The sequence below is a fragment of the Camellia sinensis genome, chromosome 10 (assembly GCF_055761805.1).
Source record: "Camellia sinensis isolate YWXY chromosome 10, ASM5576180v1, whole genome shotgun sequence".
Lineage (NCBI taxonomy): Eukaryota > Viridiplantae > Streptophyta > Magnoliopsida > Ericales > Theaceae > Camellia > Camellia sinensis.
Window position 1 is genome coordinate 37834325 of NC_138970.1, and position 18294 is coordinate 37852618.

Consider the following 18294-nt stretch of genomic DNA (forward strand, 5'->3'; position numbering starts at 1 on the left):
ATGACAAACAAGAGAAATTGTCACTCATATGTGGTTGTTAGCTCCCCTCTTTCTCTCCATATATACACTATGTTAATATGTAAACTTTCCAATTTGGTGACACTATTGAAACTTTCTTATGTTTTTCCTCTTGAATTCTACAAATTTTTTTCCTAGCAAATCAATCAAGAAAGCATTGTTGTAGCACATATATTTTACTTAGCTTTTTCTCAAAAGCATCTCTTCTACTTTCAAAGTTACAATTCCTTGTCATTGCATTTGCGTTTTTCTTTAACTCATTTCTATTAATGTTAGATGGATACTTAAGAGGTAATCTAAAGTTGATATCTAAATATAAATATACTCATAGAATGGAAATGTATGTGTGTGTGCATGTGGGCACACTACTTTCATGTAAAATAGAATGTAAATAATATTTTTTCCAAGGGAGAAACTATAGGTCTTGTTGATCCTTCCTCTCTTGCTTGATTCTGACACCAAAAAATGAAAGACAATAATGTAATTATGTTAAAAATTTTGAAACCTGTATAAGTAAATTTAATAAATGTGTAAAACTAGTCACCTCATTTTTCATTAGATGACTAACTATGCTCCCCAAATGTGCCACTCCTTCTTTCAATTAACTAGCGTCTTCTTTTTCCTGAGTTTTATAACTATTTCTTTGCAAGAGTACACGTAATTTAGTAAGAGTAACTCCTTTACCAAGCCCTCTTATTCGCCCGTGATTCTCACGACCAAGTATTTTTGAAAGAGCATCTTCTTTTACCTTAAGAACAAATGATGATATCGGATCATCAAGTTCAACTTGTTTCAATTTGTCCTGAAAAAATATTATTATTATTATTATTATTATTATTATTATTATTATTATTATTATTATTATTATTATGTCTTAGTACATAAGGATGACCAATATGAGTATCAAGATATATTATAAAAAAATATAAAAAATAAAAAATTATTGAATAAAGAAATGTCCTTACAATAGTTTCAGCAACAGTTGTGTTTATGGGTTCACCACTCTTTTTGGTATGTGCCTGAATCCAGACAGGAACTCTAGATAGAGATGAGAAGGTTGCACCCTTGTTTTTCTAAGGGGAAAAAAAAAGATTCATACCATAGAAAAATACAAACATAACTAAAATAAAATTTATAATAAAATTTGATGTTACCATGTTCTCAGTCAACCGTGCATATCCCTTGCGACTGCATGTATGTGGGAGTTGTTTCCTTCTAATTGTTTTGAATTTCTCACTTTTAGCCTAAAACAATTAATCAATTTCAGTATATTTTTTTTGGGTCAATGAAAACGTTCTATTTTATTGAAATTGATACAACATTATAGTAAAATAGACAATCATGTTTAATGGAATAACAACATACTCCCTAACAAAGATCAAACAACAATGATGATTAGTGATCCCCCTGCAACAAAACAGTACCAAAACTACTTGAAACATAGCACCCAAAAGGATGATACGCTGAAATTGAATAACAACTTTAGCCTTGCATGTACAAAAACACAGATCCTTAGTTACTGGGGTATCCTCAAAATAGGAAGCACCTAAACAATAAAATGAAAAATCAAAACCCATAATGGAATTTTCTAACAACCTGATGCATAATTAGAACAACTATAATATCTGTTTTTCAAATTTTCCCCATTTAACAAAGTGGTATTTTGTTAACTTTTTCATCTATGCAACTATCTACATTCTAATCATGCACAAGTATAGGAGTTCCATAATAGTATTGATAAGAATACAATGTGCCTTTATAAAATAGTGTTGATAACAATAGAATTTGTCTTTATCATATGTTGCCTTTATAAAATAGTATTGACAACTTCAGAAGTTTCTTACCTTAAAATTTTCACTTGTCTTTTCCTTCAAGAAATCCTTCCACTCATGAATAGATTTGATGTTATCAGGTCATAGTTTAAGCCTTTCTTCTTCGTTTGATGCTTTCCTTATTTTGGTAACTAATCTTGATTTGGAGGCCCTCCAAAGATCATCCATTAACATAAATATATGACTTTTTTACCACTCTTCATCTACCTTAAATCTTACATGCAAGTTGTATTAGCATGAATGTTATGATTATTTTATGTTCAAAGCAAAGATATTTAAGTTTGGTATACTATGCATGAATAGATTTCCATAAGACTTCTCCCATCTCCAAAGGAAGTTTCCTCCAACTAGGAAGTGTTACAGATACAATCTCTCGAACAAGAGCTCCTAAAAAGGAGGATAATTTGACCAACCCATCACCAATTGGTTGACCTAAGTCATTGCACTCTATTTCAATTCGACTTCCGCCATCCACTGCAATTGTTTTCAATTTGGTTGGGCCCCATTTTTGTTTAAAACTTTGTGAACCCTCTGTAGGAACTGCAGCTGTTTCTAGGGAATCTTGAGGCAAGAGGTTGGATAGTCCTTCAAGAAAGACTTCACTTGATGTCTGCCTGGGACATAACTGTCACAGCCCAAACCCGGCCCTATGGGTTTAGTACCGTAACCGGCCAGTAATCCGAGATTACCGAAGGCCTGCAGAACAGTAATACAGTAAAACAGAGTACAGGGCCTGGCGGAAGCCAATACAGTCATTAAACAATGTCCAATGAGCTGTGACAGTCTGTATGCCAAAAAGATTTTTCATGCAATCATACATATATATATAAACAGCACATAACAGTGTGCACAGTATTTACATTCATTCAAACTAGGGACTCTACCCTAGATAACGGTACAGTGAACAGTCAGTCTATACAGAACAGTTAGACAGAATGAAGACAGGCGGGGGAAAAACAAACAAAACACCCCCAAGCCATAGCATGGCAACTCGGAACCTCGCAGTGAGGCACAAAGGCTGGCTTGACAAGACTGGAGTTACCCTGACGCTCCTAGCTCCGATCTGGTGCCTGTACACCTACATATATATATGAGCAGTGAGCTAAAGCCCAGTGAATAACATAATATGTAAAGGGGTTAAGAATGAATGTCCTCACAGTATGAAAACAGTTCATTTCAATCAGTCATTCAGTTGTTCAGTACAGTAAACAGTCATATGTGGTACATCCATTAGCATAACAGTAACAGTAGGTCTTGAAAGACCGAACAGTAATGATGGCCATCAATCAGTAAACAGTAGTGGTTCCACGAGGGAACCGACAGAGATCTCTGTAACAGTAACAGTAACAGTAAACCGTAGGTACTAAGGATGCCACAGTACAGTTCAGAAATAAAGGACATACATTCATTCAGTAATACCAGTTCAGTAAACAGTTCAGTTCAGTATTCAAAAGATATCAGTTGAACATATCTTTACACAATTGTTACTCACAGAGTTTGGGCTACAGTATGCTAGAGCGTGTCCCCCAGTCGCCAACCCTACACAGTTCACAGGTTGAACACACACTAAGTTACACAGTTGGGAAATATCATAACTTAATCCCTAATTTGCCTTGGTGTGTTCTACAACGATATCCTCATCTAAATGTCTTAAACTAGGCCTAAGAATGCCTAGGATGGGATGAGGATGCAAAAATGCACATTTAAAAGCATTTTCAGAAAAACAGAGTCCCGCTCGAGCGCACGTTTCCCCGCTCGAGCGGTCATGCAACAAAGGTACACGCTCGAGCGCAAACTTTCCCGCTCGAGCGTACTGTAAAAGTACTGGATGGGTGAAATCTCCGCTCGACGCACGCTCGAGCTTGAGACAAACTACGCTCGAGCGCCCAATCCTACGCTCGAGCGGACAGTAAAACAGTGCAGAGAGATGCTGGATGCTCGGATTCTCCGCTCGAGCGTCACTTCCTACGCTCGAGCGTAAGTGCGAAATCTGGAAAACCCAGATTGCACCTCCAAGCTCAAACTCAAGTTAAAATGCATCAAAACCGATCCTCTTGGGCTCATTTTCTGGAAAACATTTATAAACACATAGAATAACATGTCCCAAAGCTCAATTTGAGAAATCAAAGCCCAAGGGTGTTTAATTCAAACTCAATTTCAAACCATTTTCAAGAACATGATGAACATGCAAACATGCATGAATTCAAATCATTTTGAAGCTCCACTTTGATGCTCTAAGGAGCCAAATTTTTTCAAAACATGGTGAAATCATGGACTTAACATAGTTATGAACATGCATGTAACATCCTTGCCATGAAATCACTCAACGTCTACAATACATACATGCATGCAAGGGGTGAGCTTCATTGCTAGCTCAAATGAGCTCAAATCTTTCAAAAACATGATAGCAACATGAATTACAACAACATTATGCACATGCATGCAACAATTGAGCTCTGATTCAACATGATAAGACTAAAACATGCCTTAGATCACTAGAGGCTCAAGAATCATGCAAGAGCAATCTTAAGGACAACAATGAGGGGTTGAAAATCACCTAAGTCTTGAATGCAAGATGAACAAGCTCAACTATGCAATCTTAAGCTTTAAATCCTTCAATTTCCAAGCAATTCAAGCCAAAACTCTCAAGAACAACTCAACTCTCTCTCTCACTCTCTAACTTGGTCGGTTGAGGCAAGAAGAGGAGGGCTGAGTAAATGTTTTGATAAAGCATACACAAGGCTTCAAATATGAGTAAACAAAGGCCCCACTAGATGGCAAAAGTGTAATTAAGTCCAACTCTTCAATTGGCTTATTTTAATCTAATTTAATCATACCTAATCAGTTTTCAGATAATTATACCATAAGATCATATTAATTATGAGGGTCATGAAACATCAATCGGTTTCTAATTCGGCCGCCGATAAGGCCTTTAATTAGCAGCTTAAACATATAAGCATGAACAGATAATCATGCAGTCAAACAGATAGGATGCAATTCAACTAACATATATTCAATCAATTCGGTTTCCAATTTCAGTCATTATCCGTTTCGTTTAACAGTAATCGGTGATTAACGGTAATCAATCGGTCATTAATCAGTAATCAGTATGAGGGTTGTTACAGTCTCCCCTCCTTATAAAGAGTTTAGTCCTCTAAACTCGAGTTACCTTCATTCAGGAAGAAAACAGGGTTCAGTGGGAACAGTTCAGGATATCTTTTAGCCATGTCATCTTCCCTTTCCCAAGTGGCATACACGCCACCGTGGTTCTGCCAGTCAACTTTCACTAGCGGGATCTCTTTGTTCCTCAGTTTCTTGATTCGTCGGTTTACAATCTGTATAGGCCGTTCCTCGTAAGTGTAGTCATCACTCAACACTATCCGAGTAGGCTCAATCACATGGAAGGGATCCCGGAGGTAATCTCTTAACATAGAAATGTGGAAGACGTTATGCATATGCTCCATTTCAGGAGGAAGCGCAACTTGATACGCCACCGGATTGATTTTCTCAATGATCTCATATGGTCCGACGTATCTCGGTGCTAACTTGCCTTTGACTCCAAAACGAGTCTGGCCTTTCATTGGTGTCACTTTCACAAAAACGTGATCACCCACTTCATACTCTCTGTCCCGTCTTCTGACATCTGCATAACTTTTCTGTCTACTCTGTGCAGTTTTCAGTCTTTGCTGTATCAGTTTCACTTTTTCAGTTGTTTCATACACCATCTCGGGCCCAAGCAAAGGCCCATCTCCAACTTCTGCCCAGCAAATTGGAGATCTACATTTTCTGCCATACAATGCCTTAAAAGGCGCCATACCTATACTCGAATGGTAGCTGTTGTTGTAGGCGAATTCAACTAATGGCAGATGACTTTCCCAGTCTCCCTGAAAATCAAGGACACACATTCTCAGTAAATCCTCCAGAGTTTGGATGGTCCTTTCTGATTGGCCATTTGTCTGAGGATGATAGGCACTACTCAGTCTCAGTTCAGTACCCAATGCAGTCTGTAGGCTTTGCCAAAACCTCGATGTAAACTTCGAATCCCTGTCAGAAACAATAGACACAGGCACTCCATGCAGTCTCACAATTTCATTAATATAAATCACGGCCAATCTATCCGCATTATAAATTGTCTTGACAGGTAAGAAGTGAGCAGATTTAGTCAGTCTATCAACAATAACCCAAATTGAATCCATACCTTTTCTGGAGCGAGGTAACCCAACGATGAAATCCATCGTGATATGCTCCCATTTCCATTCTGGTATGGGTAGGGGTTGCAATAATCCGGCAGGTCGTTGATGTTCCGCTTTGACCTGTTGGCAATGAAGACATTTGGATACAAAATCGGCAATTTCTTTCTTCATTCCCGGCCACCAGAAATTCCGTTTCAGATCTTGGTACATTTTCGTATTCCCCGGATGGATAGACAATTTCGAATTGTGGCCTTCTTGCAGAACTCTTCTTTTCAGTTCAGTATCATTTGGTACACACAGTCTTTCTTGAAATTTCAGTACATTATTCTCAAATTTGAATCCCGGTCTCGGTTTAGATTCTCTTTCTTCGATGATCTTCTTCAAGAAGTCATCCAGTTGCTGTTTCTCTTTAATCTCTTCAACCAGTGCTGGTTGAGCAGAAATAGCAGCCAAGATTCCACCTTGTTCTCTCAAAACAATTTCAATCTCAGATTTTTCAAGGTCACAAAGCAACTCTTTCTGTCCGGTAAGCAAACATGCCAAGTTTCCGATCGATTTCCGGCTCAATGCATCGGCAACGGTATTGGCTTTTCCCGGATGATACAGTATCTGTAGGTCATAATCTTTAATCAGTTCCAGCCATCTCCGCTGTCTCATGTTCAGTTCTTTCTGTGTGAAGAAATACTTTAAGCTCTTGTGGTCGGTGTACACTTCACATGTCACCCCATACAGATAGTGACGCCAGATTTTCAGTGCAAATACTACTGCAGCAAGTTCCAGATCATGGGTTGGGTAGTTCTTTTCATGTGGTCTCAGTTGTCGGGAAGCATAAGCAATAACTCTCCCATTCTGCATTAAAACACATCCCAAACCCTTATGAGAAGCATCACTAAATACAGTATAACCATCCGTACCTGAAGGTAAGGTAAGAACCGGTGCAGTCACTAATCGAGTTTTCAACTCCTGGAAAGCAGATTCTCTTTGGTCAGTCCAGTCAAATGATGTCCCCTTCTGAGTTAACTGAGTCAATGGTAGAGCAATTTTGGAGAAATCTTTGACAAATCTTCTGTAATATCCAGCCAATCCCAAAAAGCTTCAGACTTCAGTCACATTGGTCGGTCTAGGCCAGTTCACTACAGCTTCAATTTTCTGCGGATCAACAGAAATTCCATTTTTGCTAACAACATGCCCCAGAAACATAACATGGTCAAGCCAAAATTCACATTTAGACAGTTTAGCATACAGTTTCTGTTCTCTTAAGGTTTGTAGGGCAAGTCTCAGATGATGTTCATGCTGTTCTATACTTTTGGAGTAAATCAATATGTCATCGATAAATACAACAATAAAGTCATCAAGGTATGGTTTAAAAATTCTGTTCATGAGGTCCATAAAAGCGGCAGGGGCATTCGTGACTCCGAAAGGCATAACCAAAAATTCGTAGTGTCCATACCTCGTTCTAAAAGCAGTTTTATCAATGTCATCTGATTTAACTTTCAACTGATGGTATCCGGACCTGAGATCAATCTTGGAAAATACTTGTGCACCCTGTAACTGATCAAATAAATCATCAATGCGCGGTAATGGGTATTTATTCTTCACAGTTACCTTATTCAGTTCACGGTAGTCAATGCACAGTCTCAGTGAGCCGTCTTTCTTCTTTACAAACAAAACAGGAGCGCCCCATGGCGAAGTGCTAGGTCTGATGAACTTTTTGTCTAACAGTTCTTGCAATTGCCCTTTCAGTTCTTTCAGTTCAGTTGGAGCCATTCGGTAAGGAGCTTTAGAAACTGGTTGTGTTCCGGGAATCACATCAACGGTAAATTCAATCTCCCTGTCAGTCAAATCTCCTGGAAGATTATCTGGAAAAACATCTGGAAATTCTCTGACTATAGGAATGCAATTCACATCAGTTTTAACACTATCATTAGTAGACACAGTCAGTACAGAACACAGATATCCTTTACACCCCTTTCTAATTAATTTAACAGCTTTCACTGACGAAATCAAATACGGGGGAGGCACTACTCCAACCCCATTAAACACAAATTCAGGCAGACCAGGTGGACGGAAAACAACTTGCTTGGTCACACAGTCAATAGTGGCATGATATTTTTGTAACCAATCCATCCCCAGTATTACATCAAAATGATCAATGTTCAATGGCAGTAAATCAATAAACAGATGCATATCCCCAACAATAATTTCACATGCGGGGTACATATATGCACATGTCATGGATCCCCCTACGGGCGATGATACGGCTAGCAGATAGTTCATAGGTTCTAAGGGTCTATTCAATTTTCGCGAAAAAGCATGCGATACATAAGAATGTGTAGACCCCGAATCAATCAATACATATGCATTTTGTGTACAAATAGAGAGAATACCTGACACAACGGTCTCGGTATTCTGCACATCTCCCGGTACTAGTGCGAACACTCGGCCTTGCCTCACAGGCTCTTTCCCGGTAGCTTTAGGGTTAGGCTTTGGCGGAGCATTTGATGCTGCGCCGCTGGCTGCAGCTTTGCTATTGCTTTGAGGAGCAGAAGGGCAATCTTTAACCATGTGGCCCACCTTGCCACACCTGTAACAGGCTCCAGATAATTTGTGACAAACCCCTTTGTGCCTGTTGCCACATACAGAGCAGGGTGGAATGAACCCACTCCCTTGGCTGGGGCTAGTCATTGATCCCGTGTTCTGTTTCTTATTGGCTGGGTTGTGCTTGCCTTTCTTGAATTTGAAACCCTGCCTTTTTCCATGCCATTCAGTTGTTGGTGTTTCAGATTGTTTCACTGCTGCAATGTTTGACTCGGCCATCAATGCCCGGTCGAGAACACCCACAAAAGTCGGTAGTTTCAAAACGTTTATTCGGTCCAGTATTGCCACATTAAGGCCGCCTTCAAATTTTCTGGCCTTCTTATATTCAGTATCCACCATGTGCGGTGCATAACGGGCAAGTTCAGTAAATTTGGTTTCATATTCTGCAACGGACATTGTGCCCTGCTTCAGCTGTTCAAATTCAGTCACTTTCCTATCCCTGACACACTGAGGGAAGTACTTTTCAAAGAAGGACTCTTTGAACTGAGCCCAAGTCATAACAGTGCTTGTATCGCGGATCAACATCCACCACCTTCTAGCTTCTTCTTGGAGGGTGAAGGTAGCTAACAATACCTTATTCGCTTCTGAGCACGGAAACACTTCAAATAGTTTCTCTGTTTCCAGAACCCAAGCTTCAGCTTTTAACGGTTCAAGGCCTCCCTGAAAGGATGGCGGTTTCATTTTGCTGAACTTCTGGGTCAGAGCAATAATATCCCCATCATTCACATTCACATTAGGTTCCGGCTGAACCGGAGGAGGAGGAGGAGGTGGGGGCTGTTGGTTCTGTTGTTGTTCAAGTCTAGCAGTTATCAGTTCTATCATTCTTTCCATTCTTTCCATTCTTGCCTCAGTAGATGAGGACTCAGGTTCATTTGCATTGTCCATTTCACTATAAGCAGTTATAACAGTTGTATACATAAGCGGTCATTTGTCTCATAGTTTAACACATTAACAGATATTCAGTCATAACATAACCACACACTTATCATGCTCATGAGATGCCCTAATTACTTTTCTAGGACACCCTATAGCTCATTTGGACACGTGTGTGCGGTATAACTCGTGGTTAAGTATCGCTCTGATACCACTCTGTCACAGCCCAAACCCGGCCCTATGGGTTTAGTACCGTAACCGGCCAGTAATCCGAGATTACCGAAGGCCTGCAGAACAGTAATACAGTAAAACAGAGTACAGGGCCTGGCGGAAGCCAATACAGTCATTAAACAATGTCCAATGAGCTGTGACAGTCTGTATGCCAAAAAGATTTTTCATGCAATCATACATATATATATAAACAGCACATAACAGTGTGCACAGTATTTACATTCATTCAAACTAGGGACTCTACCCTAGATAACGGTACAGTGAACAGTCAGTCTATACAGAACAGTTAGACAGAATGAAGACAGGCGGGGGAAAAACAAACAAAACACCCCCAAGCCATAGCATGGCAACTCGGAACCTCGCAGTGAGGCACAAAGGCTGGCTTGACAAGACTGGAGTTACCCTGACGCTCCTAGCTCCGATCTGGTGCCTGTACACCTACATATATATATGAGCAGTGAGCTAAAGCCCAGTGAATAACATAATATGTAAAGGGGTTAAGAATGAATGTCCTCACAGTATGAAAACAGTTCATTTCAATCAGTCATTCAGTTGTTCAGTACAGTAAACAGTCATATGTGGTACATCCATTAGCATAACAGTAATAGTAGGTCTTGAAAGACCGAACAGTAATGATGGCCATCAATCAGTAAACAGTAGTGGTTCCACGAGGGAACCGACAGAGATCTCTGTAACAGTAACAGTAACAGTAAACCGTAGGTACTAAGGATGCCACAGTACAGTTCAGAAATAAAGGACATACATTCATTCAGTAATACCAGTTCAGTAAACAGTTCAGTTCAGTATTCAAAAGATATCAGTTGAACATATCTTTACACAATTGTTACTCACAGAGTTTGGGCTACAGTATGCTAGAGCGTGTCCCCCAGTCGCCAACCCTACACAGTTCACAGGTTGAACACACACTAAGTTACACAGTTGGGAAATATCATAACTTAATCCCTAATTTGCCTTGGTGTGTTCTACAACGATATCCTCATCTAAATGTCTTAAACTAGGCCTAAGAATGCCTAGGATGGGATGAGGATGCAAAAATGCACATTTAAAAGCATTTTCAGAAAAACAGAGTCCCGCTCGAGCGCACGTTTCCCCGCTCGAGCGGTCATGCAACAAAGGTACACGCTCGAGCGCAAACTTTCCCGCTCGAGCGTACTGTAAAAGTACTGGATGGGTGAAATCTCCGCTCGACGCACGCTCGAGCTTGAGACAAACTACGCTCGAGCGCCCAATCCTACGCTCGAGCGGACAGTAAAACAGTGCAGAGAGATGCTGGATGCTCGGATTCTCCGCTCGAGCGTCACTTCCTACGCTCGAGCGTAAGTGCGAAATCTGGAAAACCCAGATTGCACCTCCAAGCTCAAACTCAAGTTAAAATGCATCAAAATCGATCCTCTTGGGCTCATTTTCTGGAAAACATTTATAAACACATAGAATAACATGTCCCAAAGCTCAATTTGAGAAATCAAAGCCCAAGGGTGTTTAATTCAAACTCAATTTCAAACCATTTTCAAGAACATGATGAACATGCAAACATGCATGAATTCAAATCATTTTGAAGCTCCACTTTGATGCTCTAAGGAGCCAAATTTTTTCAAAACATGGTGAAATCATGGACTTAACATAGTTATGAACATGCATGTAACATCCTTGCCATGAAATCACTCAACGTCTACAATACATACATGCATGCAAGGGGTGAGCTTCATTGCTAGCTCAAATGAGCTCAAATCTTTCAAAAACATGATAGCAACATGAATTACAACAACATTATGCACATGCATGCAACAATTGAGCTCTGATTCAACATGATAAGACTAAAACATGCCTTAGATCACTAGAGGCTCAAGAATCATGCAAGAGCAATCTTAAGGACAACAATGAGGGGTTGAAAATCACCTAAGTCTTGAATGCAAGATGAACAAGCTCAACTATGCAATCTTAAGCTTTAAATCCTTCAATTTCCAAGCAATTCAAGCCAAAACTCTCAAGAACAACTCAACTCTCTCTCTCACTCTCTAACTTGGTCGGTTGAGGCAAGAAGAGGAGGGCTGAGTAAATGTTTTGATAAAGCATACACAAGGCTTCAAATATGAGTAAACAAAGGCCCCACTAGATGGCAAAAGTGTAATTAAGTCCAACTCTTCAATTGGCTTATTTTAATCTAATTTAATCATACCTAATCAGTTTTCAGATAATTATACCATAAGATCATATTAATTATGAGGGTCATGAAACATCAATCGGTTTCTAATTCGGCCGCCGATAAGGCCTTTAATTAGCAGCTTAAACATATAAGTATGAACAGATAATCATGCAGTCAAACAGATAGGATGCAATTCAACTAACATATATTCAATCAATTCGGTTTCCAATTTCAGTCATTATCCGTTTCGTTTAACAGTAATCGGTGATTAACGGTAATCAATCGGTCATTAATCAGTAATCAGTATGAGGGTTGTTACAGTCTCCCCTCCTTATAAAGAGTTTAGTCCTCTAAACTCGAGTTACCTTCATTCAGGAAGAAAACAGGGTTCAGTGGGAACAGTTTAGGATATCTTTTAGCCATGTCATCTTCCCTTTCCCAAGTGGCATACACGCCACCGTGGTTCTGCCAGTCAACTTTCACTAGCGGGATCTCTTTGTTCCTCAGTTTCTTGATTCGTCGGTTTACAATCTGTATAGGCCGTTCATTATAAACACATAAATAATTTATATTTTATTTTATAAAATTGATGATTTAAGTTTATAATCTATGAATCGTTCATTTTCTAAAATAAAATAATTGTATTTTTTTTTATTATACTACGAAAAATTATTAAGGATAATTCTATCAATTTATCAACCTATAGAATATAGTATTGTAAAAAAAAAATGGATGTAATGTAACAGAATAGTTAAATTGAACCAATTTGAGAAGTTGGAGATTATATTTAAATAAAAATTAAGGGTATAATAATAATAATAATAATAATAATAATAATAATAATAATAATAATAAGTTCAAATTTCATAAATTTTTGGTACAACGTACTCTGATTTGGAACATAGTAAGAGTAAAGAAAGATGGGACCGTGTGCATTTATACTTTTAGTTGTTTAAGGAAAGTTGAGACGTAAGAAAAATATTAAAAAAAAAAAAAAAGTTTGGAATACATTAACCCATTCAAAGTTTAATGTTAAATTAAGAGGTTAAAAGTTAATTTTTTAAATTTTAATCTCTTTTTAAGTCATATTATCTCTTTATTTTTTAAAATATTTTTTTTAAATAAAAAAAATTAAAAAATTAATTTTTAACCTACTTTTTAAAATAGCATGTATATCCACATTAGTAGACAACTAGTTCTCTCATGCCGGATTTTTCATTTTATTTATTTTATTGCTTCAAATTGAAGACTGTGAAACACATTTTTGAGCAGTTTCGTAGACTTCATTATTAGAACTAAAATATATGATAAGTCATCCTTGTTATCGTTACAAACAAACAACACAAAGAAAAGTCTTCATTAAACCGAGTAGTGCTTCCTTTTCACAATGATTTAAGGTAAATGCTGTGTCTAATGCAAAGGGCACGACAACCACACTTCATCCTGAAAAATATATATATATTTCCTAGTCCTCTATAAAAGTTAGACCGTTCAGTCAGACGTGGATTATCATAGATTAAATTTTATCAGTATTTTATTTTATTTTTATTTTTATTTTTTGACTATTGTGTATAGATTATTTATATATTTTTTTTAAATTTAATAATTTAATTTTTTTTATATATATCTATATATATTATAAAAATAATGAATTTTTAGTCTAAGATTCTTGATATTAAGATTTTATAAGATAAATGACATATAATATTTTAATAGTAGTTGTGGTCTCTTATCATTTTCATAGAGAAATTTCAGCCTCACAGAAAAATTTCAAAAATTTCATAGAGATATTTCAATTCGTTATAGATAAATTTGTCACAAAGAAATTTGAAAGGGCAAATTACATATACCCCTCTCGAGATTTAGCAAAATTATAGATACCCTCCTGAGATTTGAGAAATTACAAACACTCCCTGAAGGTACTATTTGCGTAACAAATTAGGGGGCAAATTGTTATGAAAATATAAACCTCAGAGGATAATTTGTTATGAAAATATAAATCTCGGGGGATATTTGTAATTTCCGAAACCTCAAGAGGGTATATGTAATTTAGCTAAACATCGAGGGAAGTATATATAATTTGCCCAATTTGAAATGAGCAAAAATATCTCTAATAATATTATTAAGGGATCTTAACTAATAAAAAAAATATATATTGAACCTTTCAAACTATAAAAAACTAGAGAGGGATGTTTCATTAATTTTTTTATAAATAATTTTTTTAAAAAATAGATGATATAATCATATAGTCATAATTATTAAATTATTAATTTTTTTGAATAATACATGTGACAAAAAAAAATAATCAAATAATCAAAATAGTGCCTTTGTAAACTAATGAACCAAGACTAAATCGGTCCAATTCACTGAATTGGAGACAAACCCAGCCCGTTTAAGAGATCCTGTTTAAAGCATTTCACATTTTATTTGAACTAACAAGTACTTTTTATAAGTGACATTTTCTATCTGATTTAATTTAAAGTAATGTTATACATAATTCGTTTTCTTACTTCGTTTCACATTTGTAGTAGGGGTGAGCATGGTCCGGATTGGACCGGATTGAGATAAAACCAGGACCAATCCGTTATTTACGGTTCCTAAAAAATTGGAACCAATCCAATCCGTTTAAATCATGGAACCAATCCGAACCAATCCATTTAAATACGGATTGGATCGGTTTAGGACCACGGATTCACATAATTAAATAACAAAAATATATATATAACACTTGAATTTCATAAAAATATAAACATAACGCTATATTAGTTCCATAATAGCAACATGTTTTTCTATAATAACGACATACTGTTCTAGAATTTAAACAACCATAAGAAAACTGGTTTCACCATAAGCATTTAGACCATTGCAAATTAAAACTTAAAACTAACAAACAAAAGTAATAAAAGAAGATATTATACGATTTTATGTTTGAATTTAGATTTTACATAGAATAAGAAAAGATACTATGGGGGAGGATGTATAATAAAAATATAGACTATTTGTATACGGTCCGGATCGGTTCCAATCCGGAACCGTGGGATTCAATCCGGAACCAATCCGTGAACTACGGATTTTTAATTATTCAATCCGGAACCGAACCACGGATTCAAAAAACCAATCCAAACCTATCAGATTGGACTAGACTGGATCGGATTACGGATTTCACGGATTTCTTGCTCAGCCCTAATTTGTAGCCACAAGTCAATAAACGCACATTAGTGATGCATATGGAAGGAACCCACTCACTTATGTTTAAAAATGTGAAAACTGAATTTCCACCTTTGGCAGGAAAACATAAGGAAAGCCGTAAATTTGTGAGAAAAAATAAAAATAAATATAAAAATATAAAGATACAAATATGACCTTATTTGTATGAAGAACAAACTCAACTTGCACTTTTATATTTTTGCAGTTAATTTCTCTTCTATATTTTTGTCCCGACTAATTTGCAAACAGGGTGTATTCTGAGGGAAAAACAAGAATAACAGTAAAGATGAAAAATATTGCAAGTTATCTCACAATTCATAGTGACAGAATGAATACTAAAAAAACGAAAGAGAGAGGAAGGTGGGATTATGGGATAATAGAAAGTTGTGTGAGAAAAGGAAAAAGTAAGAGAAAGAAGTGGAAAAAAAGAAAATGTACATGTAGGATATTTTTTAAAAAATATATCTCAGTCGTTGTTTTTTAATTTGAATAGATCTGAGCCGTCCAAATGTTCTAGTATGACAAATGTGTGTAAGACAAATTCAAAAATCATCATGCTTTATTATATAGACTAGAGTATGCCCATACCTAAAGGTACGGTGTAAATAATATTAGGATTAGAATATAATTGCAATCTCAATACTATTTAAATTTATTTCTTAATTTGATAAAATAACAAATTTATTATAAAATTTTGGAGTTTTCACAAAACGCCTCACGAAAACTCGTTTTGGTTATATAATATATAGCTAGATAGATAGATGTGCCTAGCATGCATACAATTTCCACAAGTATGCATACAATATTGCTTTTGCTTATATAATTATATGAAAATTGTATGTATGCTCGTAATGTCCTATAATTAACTGCAAAAATATAAAAGTGCAAAAATATAAGTGCAAAAATATAAGCAAATTGTTCAATAAATTGTATGTATGCTCGTAATGTCCTATAATTAACTGCAAAAATATAAAAGATGCAAAAATATAAACGGGCATACTCTAGTGGGCTTTTGTTCAATAATTACGAGCATACATACATTGTATGAAAATATATATAAAATATATTGAACAAAAATGATAAAATAAAAAAATAAACAAATAGAGAGAAAAATAAAAACAGAGAAAATAAAAAAAAAATAAAAAGAAAAGAAAGAGAAGGGCGGGATCATGGGATCATAGGAGGGGTGTGAGAAAATGAAAAAGTAAGAGAGAGAGAAGCGGAAAAGTAAAAAATGTATATGTAGAACATTTTTTGAAAAATATATTTCAGCAATTGTTTTATAATTTAAGTAGATCTGAACCATTCAAATGTCCTAGAAAGATAAAAATATGTTGAAGATTCAAAAACCGTCATGCTTTATTCAAATATGTTAAAGATTCATGTGAGGTCTAAATTTATGAAATCTATTAGATATTCAATATATTTAAAAATAATAATTAATTGATCAAATTCATTTAACTTGTGGATTATAAAATTCATTAATTTAATCTCCACTACACACGGTAAAATCTGGATCCTAATTCTGGAACCGAAGACTTTTTCATATAATATGAATAAAAATAATTGAACAAAAAGAAGAAAATAAAAAAAAACAAATAGAGAGAAAAATAAAAATGTGAGAAAATAAATTAATTAATTAATTAAAAAAAAAAGAGAAAGAGGAAGGTGGGATCATGGGATTATAAAATGATGGATGGGAAAAGGAAAAAGTAAGAGAGAAAAGCGGGAAAATAGAAAATATACATGTAAGATATTTTTGAAAAATATATCTCAGCCATTATTTTATAATTTGAATAGTTCTGAGTCGTCCAAATGTTCTAGTAGGACAAATGTGTGTAGGACAAATTCAAAAATCATTCTACTTTATTATATAGATTTTTTAAATTTAATAATTTAATTCTATATGTATATGTTATAAAAATAATAAATTTTTAGTCTAAGATTCTTGATATTAAGATTTTATAAGATAAATGAAACGTAATATTTTAATAGTAGTTGGGGTCTTTTAACATTTTCATAGAGAAATTTTAGTAAAGAGAAATTTTAGCTTCAGAGAAAAATTTCAAAAATTTCATAGAGATATTTCAGTTCATTACAGATAAATTTGTCACACAGAAATTTGAAATGAGCTAAAATTTCTCTAATAATATTATTGAGAGATTTTAACTGATAAGAAAAAATATATTATACCTTTCATACTATAAAAAATTAAAGAGGGATGTTTCATTAATTTTTTAAAAAATAATTTTTAAAAACAAATATGATTTAATCATATAGTTATAATTATTAAATTATTAATTTGTTTGAATAATACACGTGACAAAAAAATATATATATCAAATAATCAAAATAGTGCCTTTGTAAACCCATGAACCAAGACTAAATCGGTCCAATTCACTGAATTGGAGACAAACCTAACCCGTTTGAAAGATCTTGTTTAAAGCATTCCACATTTTATTTGAGCTAACAAGTACTTTTCATAAGTGACATTTTCTATCTGATTTAATTTAAAGTAATGTCATACATAATTCGTTTTCTTACTTCGTTTCCACATTTGTAGCCACAAGTCAATAAACTCACATTAGTGATGCATATGGAAGGAACCCACTCACTTATGTTTAAAAATGTGAAAATTGAATTTCCACCTTTGGCAAGAAAATATAAGGAAAGCCGTAAATTTGTGAGAAAAAATAAAAATAATTATAAAAATATAAAGATACAAATATGACCTTATTTATATGAAGAACAAACTCAACTTGAACTTTCATATTTTTGCAGTTAATTTCTCTTTTATATTTTTGTCCCCACTAATTTACAAACAGGGTGTATTCTGAGCGGAAAACAAGAATAACAGTAGAGCTGAAAAATATCGCAAGTTATCCAACAATTTATGGTGACGGAATGAATACTAAAAATTTGATGCTACTCCAAGTAGGCCACCATGGGGTTACATAGTGGTTGTTGGGCATGATTTATTGCTCCACTATTATAGGGTGAAAAATGATTTAGAGCACTAAAAAAAGAGCACTAAAAGAGCATTAAATTGTCTTTTTTCTCTTTGTGTTTTGTCTTTTTCCTCTTTTTTTTTTATTTTAATTTTTTTTTAGGTATGCCACGTCACTAGAGCTGCTTTTAGTGGTCTGTATCATAGTTGATCATAGGGTTGTATGTGGTT